The 16947-nt window shown below is 47.3% G+C and overlaps 1 long non-coding RNA gene across 1 annotated transcript; it reads right to left on the bottom strand.

Moving 5' to 3' along the window:
* Positions 1-11298: 11298 nt before the first annotated feature.
* On the bottom strand, positions 11299-16913 carry LOC307211270. Its single transcript, XR_013836362.1, has 3 exons — positions 16320-16913; positions 15074-15268; positions 11299-11336 (listed from the first exon to the last, which is right to left on the bottom strand). It is a non-coding gene; the product is annotated as an uncharacterized lncRNA (long non-coding RNA).
* Between the last annotated feature and the right edge of the window lie 34 nt (positions 16914-16947).

The raw sequence follows: 16947 nt of genomic DNA, 5'->3' as shown, positions 1-16947 counted from the left end.
AAATAGTCCGGCCAGTCTGGGCCTTCTGAGGCAGGATCTGCCTATGAACGTGCACTATATACAGCCGGGCGTACAGCAGGGTGTTCCCATTGGTTGGTTTCCAGTGCATTTGGAACAGTACAGTAAGCCCACAACTTATGTGGGGGTTACGTCTCGGGGATTTCTTCTAAAGCCAAAATCGTGTATAGTCAAAACAACAACATTGAGTTCAATGGCAGGTGGGATTGCCAAAGTCATTTTCCCCCAGATCCCTACCTACTTTATTTTTTCGTATCCTCCCCCATGTGTAAAACTGAACGCGCACAAGTTGAATGTGCATAAGTTGTGAGCTTGCTACAACACAAATACTTGACACTTGCATTGGGATTTCACGTCTTCAACGTGCTTCACATGCAGTTAAGGTGCTTCCACAGCATGGTTTACTGTGGTCTGGGGCTGCTCATGCGTGGATATTTTTTTACAGTTTCTTTTTTTTTTTAATCAGCTGTTCCATTACTTTGGTGTTTGCCACCCTAGTCTCCTTTGGGAGGAATGGATGGATATAAACTTAATAAATACAAATTGTCAAAGGTCCTCATATAAATGCCATCCTGCATTATTTCCCCATTTAAACTGGATTTACAGTTTATGCAGCAAATCCAGTAAGTAAATAAAATCCCACAGAAATGGTAAATGTGGTTTAATGGGGGGGGGGGCAGATATTGGATGGCATTTTGATGAGGTTGTTGTGTGGACTGCACCAAAAAAGAGAGACATTTGCATGGATGGGCAGCACTGAGTCCACAATAAACTGCTGTATGGAAATACAGTAGCTGTAATCCATTAAAGAAAATATCAGTGTCATTATCCCCCATTCTGCAAATGGGAAGGGAGAGACAAGCTAAGAAATAACGGCTTGTGTAAGACCACCTAGTGAGCACAGGTCATATTCATACTTGCGCACAGAGGCAACACATAATTTAATTCCCCTATCTCACATCCACAAATGATTTATATAGCCCAGTACTGGAGCCCTGTGTCCAACAGCTAGGCACTCAGCCTCACATAAAGTGTGCTTCAATAATCCTACCTAGATGTGACTAAGGCATGTGCTGCTGTAGCCAGGTCTGACCTCAGGATGCAACTGGCACAGCAGCCTCAGCTGACCAAAGGCACTTCTGGCCGCAGCTGCCACTTCAAAACACTTTGAATTCCTATTCCAGAATTCATCTCCTTTCTAACTAGGAGCACCACTGTCTTGTCTGAGTTAAGCTTCAGTTACTGAAAGCCCTCATCCACTCACTGATTTTAGAACATCAACAGCATTCATTTTGTTAGATGAAAAGGAGAAGTGAGGTTGGAAGTAATCTAAATATTGGTAGCAGTGCACCCTGAATTCATGTATGATCTCTATCAGTGGCTTCATGTAGATTTATATAATCAGGAGGACAAGATCTAACCCTGCATGTCACCATAACCCAGTGGCCAAGGCACCAAGTCCTCCAACTCTACCTTTTCGAACTGACTTTCAAGGAAGGAGTGGAACTGCTGCAAAATGCTTCCTCCTAAACTCAAGACTTCATCAGTCATTGCAGAAGGATATTATGGTCATGGAGATGAACATCACTGAGAGGTCCAGCAGATCCAATGGGGACATACTCTGCCTGTCAAATTCTTGACAAATATTGCCTACCAATGCAACCAAAGCTGTCTCAGTCCCCAAACCAGGCCTGAAATCGGATAGAAAGGGGTCTAAATAATCAATTTCATCAAAAACAAACAACCCCTTACCAAAACTGAGGTGCAAATCTGAGACTGGTGGGTAGTCATCCAATACAGAGGGATCTAAAGAATGTGTTTGTTTTTTCAGTTGTAGTCTTTTCACAGTGATCCTAAGGTTAGATAGAACTATGTCTTTCTCTAAGGAGGCATTTACCATTCTCCTCACCCATTCCCCTGGCTGCTTTAATCAGCCTAAATGGACAAGAATCAAGTGAGCACATGGCTGGTCTCACACTGCCAATAATCTTGAACCATGGAGTCATTGTTCATCTATACTTTCCTACAGGATACTGATTCTGGCTCAGGGCACACAGAGCAAAGAGAAGAATACACTGAAGTTTCATTCCACAGACCGTTTATTCTGGAGTGGCCCTATTAAAAGCAACTGGATGGTCTAGAATAACTGGATTTCGGCCTGAGTCACTGACAGAGTTAGGAAACCCAGAACGCCTTCCTTTCCCGAACAGGACATACAGAACCCAGACATTCTGGTTCTCCCTGCTTCCTCCTGCTCTAGGAATCAGATCTCAACCCCAGAAATGGAGTTCAAGGGATTTCACACTCTAGGTCCTATTCCTGAATAAGCACAAGCGGCCAAATACTTTTCTGATTCAATCTAAAGATACTCTGCGCTTTGACATGACGAAGCACATTTGAGCCACTTTTTTTGTGAGCATGTGTGGATGCTGTTGGTACAAGAGAGAAAGTGGAAGTGAGATGTTTTAAAACTAAATGAATGCTCCAGCTCAGGGGTGGGGCTCACGGGGTCCAACTGCAGCTCTCCAGGACTCTCTTTCTAGCCTTCAGGACTTTCCCCAGGCCACACACCCCTCTACCCAGGTCATATGTCCCCCGCTGCCCTCTTTTGCTTCTGGCACAGCCCGCCACTGGCATGTGGTCTCTGGAAGTTTGCCCATACAGGAATGTAGCCCCTGGGCTGAAATGGTTCCTCATCCCTGGCTCCAGCTGGCCTGAATATATTACAATTGAATTATAGAATGTGAGAACGCCCTTTCTTGGCATGGCATAACACAAAAATGTTACCAATGTACATGGGAAGGAGAGTCCCCAAGGACCCTAATAGGAGAATGAGGAATGGGTGGAGGAGAGAATTAGTGTGTCTGAAGGACGCCTACCAGCACTATGATTCAGGTCTGGACCCCTTTTGTCCAAGACAAGAAAACCTGGTTCCCATTGATTCCTACACTATTCTGTGGGAAACGGATGGTAAAACCCACCTTTCCAGATCTGTGTGCAATGAAATCCTTGAGGATACTGAACTCCCTCCCATCAGATGTCAAGGAGATAAAGAACTATACAACTTTAAGAAGAGATCTGTATTGGGAAGCACTGTATTGGGAAGTTTTTAATGTTTGATGTTTTATTATGTAGCCACTCAGAGTGGCTAGGGCAACCCAGACAGATGGGCGGGGTATAATAATAATAATAATAATAATAATAGAGACGATGGTTGGCAATAATCTCCAAAGAGACGAAAACAGAGACTGGGGATAGGTATGAGATGAAAAGAAAATAATTTAGGACAATTCTGGCTTGCCCCAGAGAGGACAGAGTGAAGTTCTGTGTGTGCAAGCAGGAACCAGGCAACAATGTCCGGTATCATTTCCACCAGAAGACATTAAAGAGCTTTACTGAGTTAAACACTGATGCCTTCCTTGCCCAGAGCTGAGTTTACAGTTCTCTCTAGGGCATGAGCAGCTGTTTATAAAGGGATCTCTGTGATGCAGCTGCCTCTGGGGCGGAGAGCAGCTTGCTCTCTAATTGCCACACAACAATCCTGCTGGGCAATTTAGGAGAGGAAGTGAAGGAGGTGGCTGGAATTACTCAAACTGAATGGCTGCGAATGCCTGCATTTCAGTGCTGTCTGGAGCAGGCACCTCTCGCCAGAGCGCTACACCCTGCTGCCGCCTTAAGTCAACTGGGGGCGCACTGCTTGCAAAAGGGAAAGCTTTGATTGAGCCAGCTATTACAAAAGGCATAGCCTCGTGACCCCAATAATTACAGTGCTTCCTGGCACTAGAACAGCACGGCGATGGAGGCTTTGACGCTGAAGGGAGTGCCCTTGCAGCACCCTAGTTTTCCCCCAGGGCTGTCGCTTCCACATTTTCTCCTGGCCTGACCTTGCTTAGTTTGCAAAATCCAAATGGCTCCAAGCCGGAGGCGACACAGCTGCAAAGGGCGGGGAGGGGGCCCTGCAGGGAGGTGCAGACCGAGCCAGATGGAGCTGGATAGGGCACAAGAAGTTGGATCAACTCAGTGGGAAGCTTCCCCATTCCCCACTCCCCACACCCACCCCATGCTATCCAAAAAGTTATGCCTCTCATTCCCTGTCGCTGCTACATCCATTCTCAATTGTGTCTTCCTGTTTGGGCCGCTTCGCACATTATGTTTCTTCCATGTACATGTAAAGACACAGAGTTTGCATGCGTGTGACAAATAGCTCGGCTGGTAGAACATGAGACTCTTAATTTCAGGGCTGTGGGTTCAAGTCCCACATTGGGCAAAAGATTCCTGCATTGCAGGAAGTTGAACTAGATGACCCTTGCGGTCTCTTCCCGCTCTACAACTCTAGGATTCTATGACAAATGCATGTATTACACAGGCACATGCACAGGATTGCCTGTGGCTTTCCACTACCCATGCACCCAACGGCAAACAAATATGCTGCTGTTTGCTTTTCCAGCTGGGCGAAAAAGTCTCTGCCTTAGATGTTCATTTTGCATTGTTTTTACACCTATATCCGGGGTGTAGGTGTACTGTGTGTACTGTTTTTAAAACTATTTCTAGCATGTGTGTGTGTGTGTGTGTGTGTGTGTGTGTGTTTGTAAATCACTTTGACAGGCATTAAAAACATGATTCATGAATTAATAAATAATAAAAATAACATTCAGCTGGGAAACTGAAGAGGATTCTGGGGGCCTTGTGGCTTCCTCTTTCTAGCCTCTTGTTTGGAATACACAAGGAAAGAGTAGGATCACACACACAAGGCCTGCCCCCTACAACAGCCTCTGCATTTGCAAAAACACACAACTGTTGCTATTTTCCGTGTAAGGCAACATCACAGGTTTCCAAATTCCTGCACAGAAGGTGTGCAGCAGAGTACATGCTTTAAGATCCTCTCAGATGACTGTCTACATGCGGAGTTCACCTTTCTTCGCTTATGTGTAGGAATCTGGTTTGCCACCTCTTGAAATAATATTTTTTAAAAATCTGGCATCCAGAACTCCATAATGATTCCAGGACTGAATACATGAGGCAGGGCAGGGCAGGGTGCAGCATCTTTGGGTGAGTGCTGAGGCAGAGCCTAGTGTGTTTTTTGCAGCTTCAGGACAAAATCTGTTGAAATTCATTTTCAATTATTTAAAATATTTTGAGGAGTGTGAGTGAAACCCTCCCAATGTTGTTTACAGAAGAGAAGGTACAGAAACCTGCTCAGTTCATTAATAAAACCAGTAATTGTAATAAACCAACTATCCAGCCACCAGCCCTCCAATACAGCAACAGCTCAAAAGAAAGCCAAAGAGAACAAATAGGTCTTTAAGGCTTTCCCAAGACCTGTTATGACAGGATCTGATAAACCCCAGATGGAAGTTTATTTTCCAAGAGGAAAATAAGCTAGTCTTGGCCCTTAGTTTTTAGGCAAGGGGTCTAAAAGCAAAAAATTCTCTCAGGATGTTTTTTGTTTCTTTATCTCTCTTGTCCCCTGATTGGACGACCACCCAACAAACTGCCATGCTTGTCCACCTTGCATTTTTAAAATAACAATATTTTATGATGATTTGTTGGTTTTAATTGTTGCATGCTTCCTTGATTAACAGTTGCTTTAGAACAGCATAGTAGAAATGTCTATACAGGAATAAGCCTTAGTATGAATTTGGTAACGTGAAAAAGCCCTTAGCTGATTTGAGCATCATTGGAGGGGTGTTTGTAGGTGGCGCCATCTGATCATTCTCAGACTCATGGGCCTAGGAGATTACTTCATCATTAATTTAATTAATTTGTTAGTTGTCTAATTCTTGGTGACTTATCAGAAATATGAAGCAACGTTAAAAAGCACACCGACCTCCAAAAACAAAAAGATTATCAACAACTCAGGACATGCCCAACAAATAAGCCAAGGCAACTGTCTCATCGTATTCTATCACATGCTGAGGAGAAGAAGAAAGCCAGTCGCAAAAAGAATACAGTAATCATAAGTGTTTGTGCTGAGGGGGGCCTTTCTGGGAAGAGCATTCCATAGATTGGGGTGGGGGGCACAACTACCTGCCTTGTTGCCACCTGCCAAATCTCTTTTGGAGGGAGGCGTAAGGAGAAAGGCCATGGATGATTACCTAAGGGCCTGGGTAGTTTCATGCCAGGAGAAGCGTTCTTTTAGGTATTGAGGTCTCAAACTGTATAAAGTTTTATAAGTTTAAACTAGCACTTTAAACCTATAAAGTGCTAGTTTAAACCTATAAAACTTTATACAGCTCAAAATTGTATACAGTGGTACCTCTGGATGCGAACGAGATCCATTCTGGAGCCCGTTCTGGAGTAGAAAGCAACACGCGACTGCGCGGGTCGCATTTTGCCGCTTCCGCACATGCGCGTGACATCATTTTTAGCATCTGCGCATGCGTGAGCAGTGAAACCCAGAAGTAACGTGCTCTGTTACTTCCAGGTCGCCGCAGAGCGTAACTTGAAAACGCTCAACCTGAAGCATATTTAACCCGAGGTATGACTGTATAGGCAGCCACTGCAGTTGTACTAAGACAGGTGCTACCCCAAACTGCCGACTCTCAGACAGCGATATGACCTGGGCATTCTGCATATGCTGCAGTTTCCGAACCATCTTCAGAGGCACCTTCATGTACAGGCCTTTTCTCTAATCTGTAGGTTCCTAAAGTCAAATTGTTCCTAGCCAGAAAAGGGTATAGCTAAGCTACCAGCTGAAGCTGGGGGGGGGGGGGAGCATTCTGCACAACTGAGGCCACCTCGGTGTGCCTCAAGTGACAGTAACAGATCCAGGAGAAGCCTGAAGTATGACCCCATCTAGAACAGGCTAGAGACGGTTCCTTTGCTCAGAGGAACCACCCACTAATAGCATTTTGGTCATGTCTGGACTGAGCTTAGGTTTATTGACCTTCCTCCAGTCTATTGCTATGACCAAACACCAGTTCAGCAGATTCGCCACCTCACCAGCCAAAGATGAAAAGGAGACTTCAGAACTGCACGTTCTCAGTGTACTGGTGATAATGTGCTACAGAGCTCGGAATGACCATACCCAGTGGCTTCATGTTAAACACATGGGAGAGAACACCTGAGAAACTCTATACAGGACCATCCACAGAACTGAGCTATATCCCCCAAGCACCACAGTACCCATCAACTCCCAATTCAGACAGTTACCCCAGAAAGCCACTATATGGCCAATGAAACTGAAAGCTGCTGAGACATCAAGGAAAACCGACAGGGCCATGCTCCCTCTCTTCCCCGATACATGTCAACCAAAATAGTTTTTGTACCAAACCTGGGGCAGATATGGAACCAAGAAATCAGTTTCCTCCCACTGAGCAGACTTACTCTCAGGTAATTGGGCACAGGATTTTAGCACTAGTGTTATATTTGCACTAGCATGCATTAGGCGTCAGTATCACAATACTGCTCCTACCTAAGAGAAAGGAGGGGATACCTGTAGCAGCGAAGGCAGTCATATTCCTGTTTGTGATGTTAAAGAAAAACAGGGGACATTCATGCTCTGGGGCTGAAAATAAAGTCCACAAACTTCCAAGCACTAAATAAAAACATTCATGAAATGACAGGGCTATGACAGGGAATCCTTGCTAGTATTTTATTTTAAAACCTCGGTTCACATGCATGCTCTATTCTTTAGTGGTACAGCGAAGAAAAAAACAGACAATTTTGTAAAGATTCAGGCACGATCCATTTGGTGCCTGCCACACTTAATGATATCCCACATACCACTTACAATCACAATGGGTGGGCTGGAATAATATTTCCCAAGTGGCAAAATATTGCAGGTTGACTGCTGGGAAAATCATGCTCCTGCAACAGAAATGCTACTTTGAGAGATAATAGATATGGCTTATGGCAGCACTAAATTAAAATAATAAAAATAAAAATACTGGGGGAGCGAGGAAAATCTCTGTGTGGATAGGTTTGTCTTGCATGTGTGAACTGTTAGGAAACTACTGGTCTGAAGCATTTCCTTTTGTTGAAATGCCATTTATGCCTGGATCTTGTGCAACACATGAACAATAGCTGTGCATAAACAGGCCCTTAGTTGCTGAACTACAAGCCCCATCAATTAGGGTCATTGGCTATGCTTGCTAATGCTGATGGGAGTTGTAGTTCAGCAACATCTGGAGGTCAATGGTTCCCCAGACCTGATTTAAGGAGCATTCGTTCTGATTTGTTCATAGGGAGGTTAGATGATGTTGCATCAAAGCAAGTGTCATCCTACACTTCCAAGTGCATTTCCCCACTACTTTCTTTATCACAAAAAAGTGGGTGAGTTGCGCAAGATAACCCCCTGCTCAATCAACTATAATTACTCAACCTGAATAATTACCAGAATGTGATCAAATCCCACCTGAAAACAGCAACAACTTGGAAGTGCCCTGTATACATATTGATTCAATTCTAGACCACAGCTAGAAGAGCTGGCTGATGTGGGAGAAGGTGGTACATGAGGGCTTGAAAACTGGATAGAACACCTCTTTCCCCTCTAAATCATCTTAGATCCATGTCAAATATGTGCCTAGTAAGTAAGCAAAGAGATGTGGAAGCATTCTCTCTTTAGGAAGTGCCAGTAACATACTATGCTTCTCATTCAGTTTCTATTTACTTGCCTTTGCCCCATTCTTTTGTCCCCTTGGTGGCTTACTCCTTGCTCCCCATTGCGATGGCACACAGCTGGGGATCCTGGACGGTGGTTGGGTGGATCCCGTGGTGAATCACTGCCATTTGCCCACAGAGCTGGAAGCAAGTGCTGCCTCCCCCACAGATTGGCACATCCTGCATTGGTGCTCAGGGAAGGGTTAACTCAAACTGGGCTGCACTCCAAGGGCTGGGAGCTGCTCCCCACACACTATCCCTGCGTCAGCTCAGCTCCGCTCCCTTTCCCAGCAGCTGTGCTAGACCAAGCCCAGTTAAGAGAGGGAAGCTGGGAGTGGGGGGTATGTTCTCGAATATCAAGCTCCACACTGGCACCAGGCCTGCCCCCTGCAGGGAGGCAACCTATAAAGACACTTTGGGGCTATCCAAAACAACAAGGAACACCACACTGAGGATAAGCCATGTACATGTTGTGTTATTGGCAGAAGAAAAGTGATTGGGGGTGGGAAACGGCTATAATTTGGGGAGTGGATTTTGTGCTGGCAGTGGATCTTGTTTGGTACATGGTTTATGCAGCTGGCTGGCTGAACCCAAAGCCCTCTAGGTAGAAAGGCCTCAGGTCCTAGCAGTCACCTTTGCCCCTGCCCTTTCCACCCCCAGCTGGGAAGCTCCTTCCCTCCCATGACAGGAAGTTCATTGTTAAGGTCCCGGGATCTGCCAGACAATAAAGGAAGCAGCTGCTACCATGGCAATGGTGTGTGACATAAGCAAAACTTGCGCCATAATGGGTGTGGGGATATGTCCCAATTCACGGTCTCCTTGCTGTCATGGGAACGGGGAACTGTGCTAGCCGGGCTCCTCTCTCTGTTCTCCTCCCACTGCAAGTCCTGACTGCTTCCCTTCGCATGCCACAGCAAGGGGTGAAGGAAACAAGGTCACTGGGTACACCACCTGCCTTTACCTGTAGCGAAGCCTCAGATGCACTTAGCCCGACAGCCACAGAGGCACAACCACACAAAACAACACTTCCCAGAAAGACACACGGTCACAGAACATACGTGACACACTGCACTGGAGGTAGTAAAGGTAAAGGTACCCCTGCCCGTACGGGCCAGTCTTGCCAGACTCTAGGGTTGTGCGCTCATCTCACTCTATAGGCCGGGAGCCAGCGCTGTCGCAGACACTTCCAGGTCACGTGGCCAGCGTGACAAGCTGCATCTGGTGAGCCAGCGCAGCACATGGAATGCCGTTTACCTTCCCGCTAGTAAGCGGTCCCTATTTATCTACTTGCACCCGGGGGTGCTTTCGAACTGCTAGGTTGGCAGGCGCTGGGACCGAGCGACGGGAGCGCACCCCGCCGCGGGGATTCGAACCGCCGACCATGCGATCGGCAAGTCCTAGGCGCTGAGGTTTTACCCACAGCGCCACCCGCGTCCCTTTGCACTGGAGGTAACACATAGGCAATTAACAAAACCATGGAAATAGTTATCCTAAATGATGTACAGGGCAAAATGGACAGAAGTTTGTGGTACTACATACAGCAAAACTCATAAATCCAAGCGGTTGCTCAGTTTTCAGAAATGTATACACGAGTACACAGCCTGAGAACTTGGGGATCCAAGTCCACAAGCACAAAACATAGGGCTGCAGTAACAGAGCACCATTCACAAACCCAAGGTGTGTGTGCGTACACCCAGAGACACACTATATGCAACCCAGCCAGAAATAACACACACACTACTTGCCATGTTACAGAAAAAGGATGCATTAAAAAAATAAAACACAACAGATTTGTATGCCGTTCCTCTTCTGTAACACATACACACCACATATGCATTCAAGGCCAGATGCTCTGTATACATGCACACACACACACGCACAGCACTAAACAAACATTTGTATGTGCACATTAGAAAGTAGTGTACAGCTCTTATGGCAAACACACTGCCTGCAACACATGGGGATTCTAGGGGAGCCATCCAAGTATACAGAGAGAAGGAGGGAAGGATTGAGTTGAGCTCTCTTGTGTGTGCGTGCGTGCATGCGTGCTGTGTTTCACTTCCCTCCTCCCCGCTGCTATCTGGACTACAGCCTGGTGGTGGCTGCGGTCACGAAGGGAGGGGGGATTGCCTCGCCCAGTGCATGAGTCACAGAGAGCAGACTTCCCTTCCCAGCAGGGCCCTGGGCTCAGCCACTTGCCTGCCGGGAAAGGCTCTGTATGCTAGCCGGGGTCAGAGCCGTGGCTGCTCTGAAGTGGGCATTGGCAAGGGTGGGAGAGGGGTCTCTGGTGAGAACATCTGCTGGGGGAGGAGGAGGAGGAGGAGGTGGAGAGAGATGCGTGGAAGAGTTTTGATCTCAGTCCAAGCACTCTTGTTTTTTGGACAGCCCAAAGACATATTTTACTGTCTCTTGGCTGCAACTAATTTCACTGCGAATGCTCTCCCACTTCACAGCGGCCAAACAGTTATGGATTTCTTGGCTCTAAGGAAGGAGCAATTCGGGAAGACATCTCCATCTCATCCTCACCCATGTGTAGTATAGTGGTTAGAGCCAGTGTCGGACTCAGACTTGGGAGACCAGGGTACAAATCCCCACTCAGCCATGAAGCTCAGTGGGGGTCTTTGGGTCAGCCCCTGCCTCTTAGCCTAACCTACCTCACAGGATTGTTGTGAGGTGTAAATGAGGCAAGGGAGAACCATGTACGTCACCTTCAGCTCCTCGGGGGGAGGAAAAGCAGTGGGATATAAATGCAATAAACAGATAAAAGTGCATCCTTGATGTGCTCCAAAAGTGGGTGTGACAGATTGACAGAATAACAACCCTGTTCAAAATAAGGGAAAGTAGTCCATGCCTCATTGCCTCAGTCCTCTTCTCCTTCCCCCAACACCTGCTAATCTCAGACTACAAGATCCTGCCTTATGCAGATCCCAACCTAAACAGGGGCATCGAATGGTCCAGAAATGGGGTGGGTGACTTTATTGCTGGATCATTTATGTAGTTCCCTGTTCTGACCTTGGGGACAGCCCCAAATTGACTCTGTCCGCCCCTCACTGCCAGCTGGGAAATCCCAACTGGAGACTAAAGCAGAGGCCTCGCTGTGCTAGGTTCATTCAGCTGTGTCCTCCTGGGACAGCTGCCTCCAAAGTCAGTCCACCAAGGGATATAAAAAGATAGGAAGCTGCCTCATACCAGGTTAGACCATTGCTCCATCCAGCTCAATACTATGCTGACAGGCAGCTTTCCAGGCCTTCAGAGAGGGACTTCTCCCTGCCCTACCTGAAGATTGAAACTGGGACCTTCTACCAGTGAGGTACAGCCCTTCCCCAACTCACACATTCTCCACCTCTCTTTCTCCTTTGGGTCTGCGTCTTCCCTTCCCACCCTCTCTGGCCCTACAGCATCCCTTGCCCCTAAACATGCTCTGGATCTCTCTGATCTGGACACTGGCACCTGGCTGTGTCCCTCCCTTGCCCAGGCTGTAATTAGCAGCTATTAAAGGTCATTAGCAAACTGGGAGTTAATGACCAGGTAGGAGCAACTTGGCTTCAGCACTGGGGTGTTGGCTTGTCTACCTGCCTGTTTACAGCTTTGCCAGCTGCTGGAATACCACCGCTAAGCAGAGACCAGACGGAACAGATGACGCCTTGAGTTGGTTGGGAGAGAGGGAGGGATGCTTGAGAGGCAGTTTTGTAAGGAGCCAGGGCTGGCTGCAGACTTCTGAGGCTCAAGCAGTGGGAACAGAAAAGAGAGTGGATTTGGGGGGATCTTGGGCTGTGGGTGCCTATGTCCACTTAGAACCAGCCCTCACCCTAGCATCCTATTGTGGCACAAAGGCAGTGGAGTATCCTGGTTCTCAAAGTCATGTAACTCCCCAAGGCCAAACACATTGGCTGGGAGTTGGGGTACAAGCCACAGAATTCTGGCTCATTGCCCAGCCAGCCGTTTCTGCTCTTCCTGCTCCCTAAAATTCCCTGGCTGCTCTTCATGGAATTAATCACTTCCTGTTCCAGAGCTGGGTGTTGTTCCGTTCTGTCCGAATGGGTAATGCACCACACTTCAGAGGCAATTGTACACCAGTTCTTAGCAATGAATTGCTATATAAATATAGTCTAAGACACCCAACCTCTTCTCTTGTTTTCCCATTCCCCACAACCAGAGAGATTGCTTCAAAGCAGCCAAAGTAGCTAAACAATGACAACTAAGGACCCTTTTCCTGACCTCTGACTCCCATTCCTAAATATTCTTCCTCCCCTGTTGTGCCTCCCCTGTTTGCTTTTCTGTGAAATCATCTGTTTTTAAGTGTGGGCGGCTTCTCCAACTAGGACGTGCCTAGAGCAGAACAGCTGCCAAGGAACCGCACGCCAGAGACAGGGTGTGTGTATATGTGCACAGAGAGGGTGATATACGTGGTGTGGGGTTTGTGATAGGGTGAATTGTCAAAGCCTGCAGAGGGTAGGTGGGAGTATGTAGGGGTATACTAACTACAGCCTGTGGGTATGTTTGTGGGGGGTGAGGAACACTCGGTGTAAAGAATGGCACAGCGTATGTTTAGCGCACAGTGCACGTTTGGCTGAAAACAGCGTTGCTTTTATGTTCTGCAAATGTGCAGAGAGTGGTGGTGCATTGCAAGCAACTGATGCAGAATGTGGAAGGTCTTGTCTTTGGGTAGTATGTGGGAAAGTGCATCTGTGTATGTACTGTCTATAACATGCTATAAAACATGAGCATCCTCAGAGCTGTCACAAAGCATGTTTGTTTACATGGTGTCTGAAGAAAGATGAGAGCAAAAGTGTGTGCGCAAGTGAACATGCACAGAAGGTGTGTGAGAATGTCTGAGGAGGGGCAGTAATAATACGATTCTGTGCTCGCTTGTAAATACTCATTCACCTGGTTGCTTGCGGTAAAAAACGCTTCCAGACAACTAGCAAGGGATGTTTACAGCACTTGTTTCTTTTACACCACAAATCACTAATCCAGTAACTCTCTGGTCAGGTGGGCAAGTAAAAAAAATAATGTTACGGATTAATAATTTTAGTTGACTAGAATTTGCAAGGCTGAATAAGGCATGCTGTGCAAGTTTCATCTCCCTTGCGTACAAGGAAATCCCTGCCAGAAAGTCCCACTCTAGACACTCCATTTGTGGATTTGGGCAGATTTCCTTGTCAACATAAAGCCCTGAAGGATGCCAAGACTTGCCTGAACAGTAAGGAGTATTACAGTGTGGTTAGGAAAGGGAGGGAGGAAGACAGAGAAATGCCAGTTCTACAGGGGGGGTGGGGAAAGGCCCAAAGATAAATGCCATATTAAAAATGCCATATAAAAACAAATTAAACTTAGAATTAAAAAAAAACTAAATGTCATATAAAAACAAATTAGACTGAGAATTAAAAAAAAAAAGCTGGTGGCAATCCTGTTGGGGTTGAATGCTGTAAAGAAACACAAAGAATGGGGTTGAGGAATGGGATCGAGAATCCGCTGAGGCCCTGGTTTGTGACTGAGGAGGGATTTGAACTGGGGATTAATCAATTTATTACATTTCAATCCCACATTTTTTTCCTCTGAGGAGCTCAACGTGGAGTAAGTACATGGTTCTCCCATTCCATTTTATCCTCACAACAACCCTGTGAGGTAGGTTAAGCTGAGGATCCATGATTGATCCAAGCTCACCCAGTGAGCTTCATGGCTGAGTGGGGATTTGAAGAACCTCGGTCTACTAGGTCTTAGTCCAACACAGTAACCACCACACAGGCTCTGGGTCACGGTTCACACTCCTCCTTGCCAGTCTACTACATCAACTCTCAGAGAGCAGTGGTGAGGCTCAAGACTGAAAGCCACCCCAAACCAGCTGAAGCACGACATGGACAAAAACAGCCCATGTTCCTTCCTTCCAGCCTCAGGGCAAGCTTGTTGAAGCAGAACTGACCTCCTGCTAGCCCTGGATGGGTTAATACCAGGCTATCCCAGGAAGGGAAGCTGGGAGCAGACGGTGTCTGAGTTGCTCCTGAGTCACATAGGCCGATAACACGTTTCCACCCAAGGCAGCCAAAATAACCCGGCTGGGAACTTTCCCACATGGAGTTTGTTTTTCATCTCCGCGGTTGCATGAGGCGGGGGATGTGAGAGAATAAAACACAAGGCTCCTGTTGAGGAGGCATACATTTGCCAAATGCTCCTCGGCAGCTAGTGTGGCACAATAGGCAGGAGTGCTGGGCTGGGGTGTGAGAAGCAAAAAGTCTTGTCGCTACTTAATGATGAAGCAAACTGGGTGGCCATAAGAGAACGGCAATCTTTCAGCCTATCCTACCTCACAGAGCTGCTTTAGGATAAAAACACAGTGCTATGCGCCTTGGAAAGGTGATATGCACATGTAACAAATAAATGTTTCACGCACCCAATATGGTTCCCCTTAAATAAGAACTTAAAACACAAAACAAGCTCCAAACTCAGGACTTACCTAAAATGTGAGGATTTCCTGATAGCTGGCAAGTCTGTCTGGGTCAGGTGGGAGAACCTTAGGCCTGGAGGTCAAATGTGGCCCTTTATCCGTCTTCTGAACTGTCCCCAAGCCATGCCCCTCCTCCACACTCTCTTCAAAAGTTTTTGCCTGGCTGGAAAGCACTCTTGAACTGTAAAAATGGCCCTTGCTTGCCTAGATGGAGAGAGATGTGTGTATATAAATATCTGCCTTTGGCATGCCTAGAATGTGGCTTACTGTACAAAGGCAAAGAATCACACCCATAGCCCTACCTACTCGCCTCTGGCCCCTCTCAGCAATGTAAGTGGCCCCAATAAATTTGTCCATGAGAGAATGTGGCCCCCAGGCTGATAAGAGTCCCCCGACCCTGACCCATTTGGTTAGTTTTTGTTGTGCAGTACTTTGTAGTGTTTGATGGGCTGTGCTGGCTACTCCTATGCAGGAATTAGTCCAACCCAGTTCAATGGGACTTAGTAAATGTAAAGGTAAAGGGGCCCCTGACCATTAGGTCCAGTCGTGACCAACTCTCATCTCGCTTTATTGGCTGAGGGAGCCGGTGTACAGCTTCCAGGTCATGTGGCCAGCATGACTAAGCCGCTTCTGGCGAACCAGAGCAGCGCATGGAAACGCCGTTTACCTTCCTGCTGGAGCAGTACCTATTTATCTACTTGCACTCTGACATGCTTTCGAACTGCTAGGTTGGCAGGAGCAGGGACCAAGCAATGGGAGCTCACCCCGTCGCGGGGATTCAAATCGCCAACCTTCTGATCGGCAAGTCCTAGGCTCTGTGGTTTAACCCACAGCGCCACCCGCATCCCTTTCAATGGGACTTACTCTCCAGTAAAACAGTAGCCCTGTGCTCTCTGTACACCAGTTGTGGGTTGTGACTGAGTAGATCAGCAAATAAGTTTGGATGTCAAAGAGGGAATCTTTAAAAACAAAACTATACAGCAGAAAGAGTGTGGCTTTTGGAACCACAGGTAAATAAATGCTACCTAGCAGCATTGTGTGGCCCATCAGGGCAAGGAGAGTGAATAAAGAGTAAGATAGGATTTGAGTCCTTTTCCTTAGACTGCAACACTCTTGATTCAGCCTCAGCAGCTGGGATATGAAACAGGCAATGTTCTTCCGCCTTCTTCTTCCCCATATAAAATGAAACTCCTTGGCAGCAGTAGACATGAAAGTTATTCCTTCGAATCACAGACACACACACACACAAACATACACAAGCTTTGCATAGCTGGCATCGCCCATGTCGTTTCCTCTACGGTAGCAGCCTCAAATGAAGGCACACTGCTGTCCCCCGGCGGGGGCTCGTGGTCCTGCAGCGCCGGGTGCTGAAACATCTGTTCCCTCATAGCGCCCCCTTTCATTTCGCATCAATCCAGTTTAATAAATCTTCTTCTTCCCTGTTAAGAAAGTCGGCTGTTTGTTGTCACACACACTACTACAGAGTCTTCGGCATGTATGCTGCGTCTCGGTGTGGAGCTGGAACGGCCCGGAAAACTGAGAATTCCTGGAATACCTTTTCAACACGTATAGGACAAGTCATAGAGAAACGTGACCATGAGCATGTGCAGAGTTCATTTCCACCGAGCGGCCCACACGCTTAGAAAGCAAGGCAGCTGGCATGCCTCCCAGGTGGCCCTGAACCGCCTCGGTTTCTGTCCCCCCCCCCCCGCGCCCCAGGAGTGAAGCACCGACCCCACCCACGAGCGATCCCCTTCGCCATATACAGTCATAAGCGCTCGCCTGACACCCCCTCGCTCATCCTAGAGCGTCTCGGTGCCTCGCGGGCGGGGCTGAGCCTCTCCGGTTCCGCCCCAGCTGCCAACGGCGGGGCGCGGGCGGCT

Source organism: Podarcis cretensis (genome assembly GCF_951804945.1).
Source record: "Podarcis cretensis genome assembly, chromosome: 2".
Taxonomy (NCBI): domain Eukaryota; kingdom Metazoa; phylum Chordata; class Lepidosauria; order Squamata; family Lacertidae; genus Podarcis; species Podarcis cretensis.
This window is presented reverse-complemented; position numbering and strand designations above follow the sequence as displayed.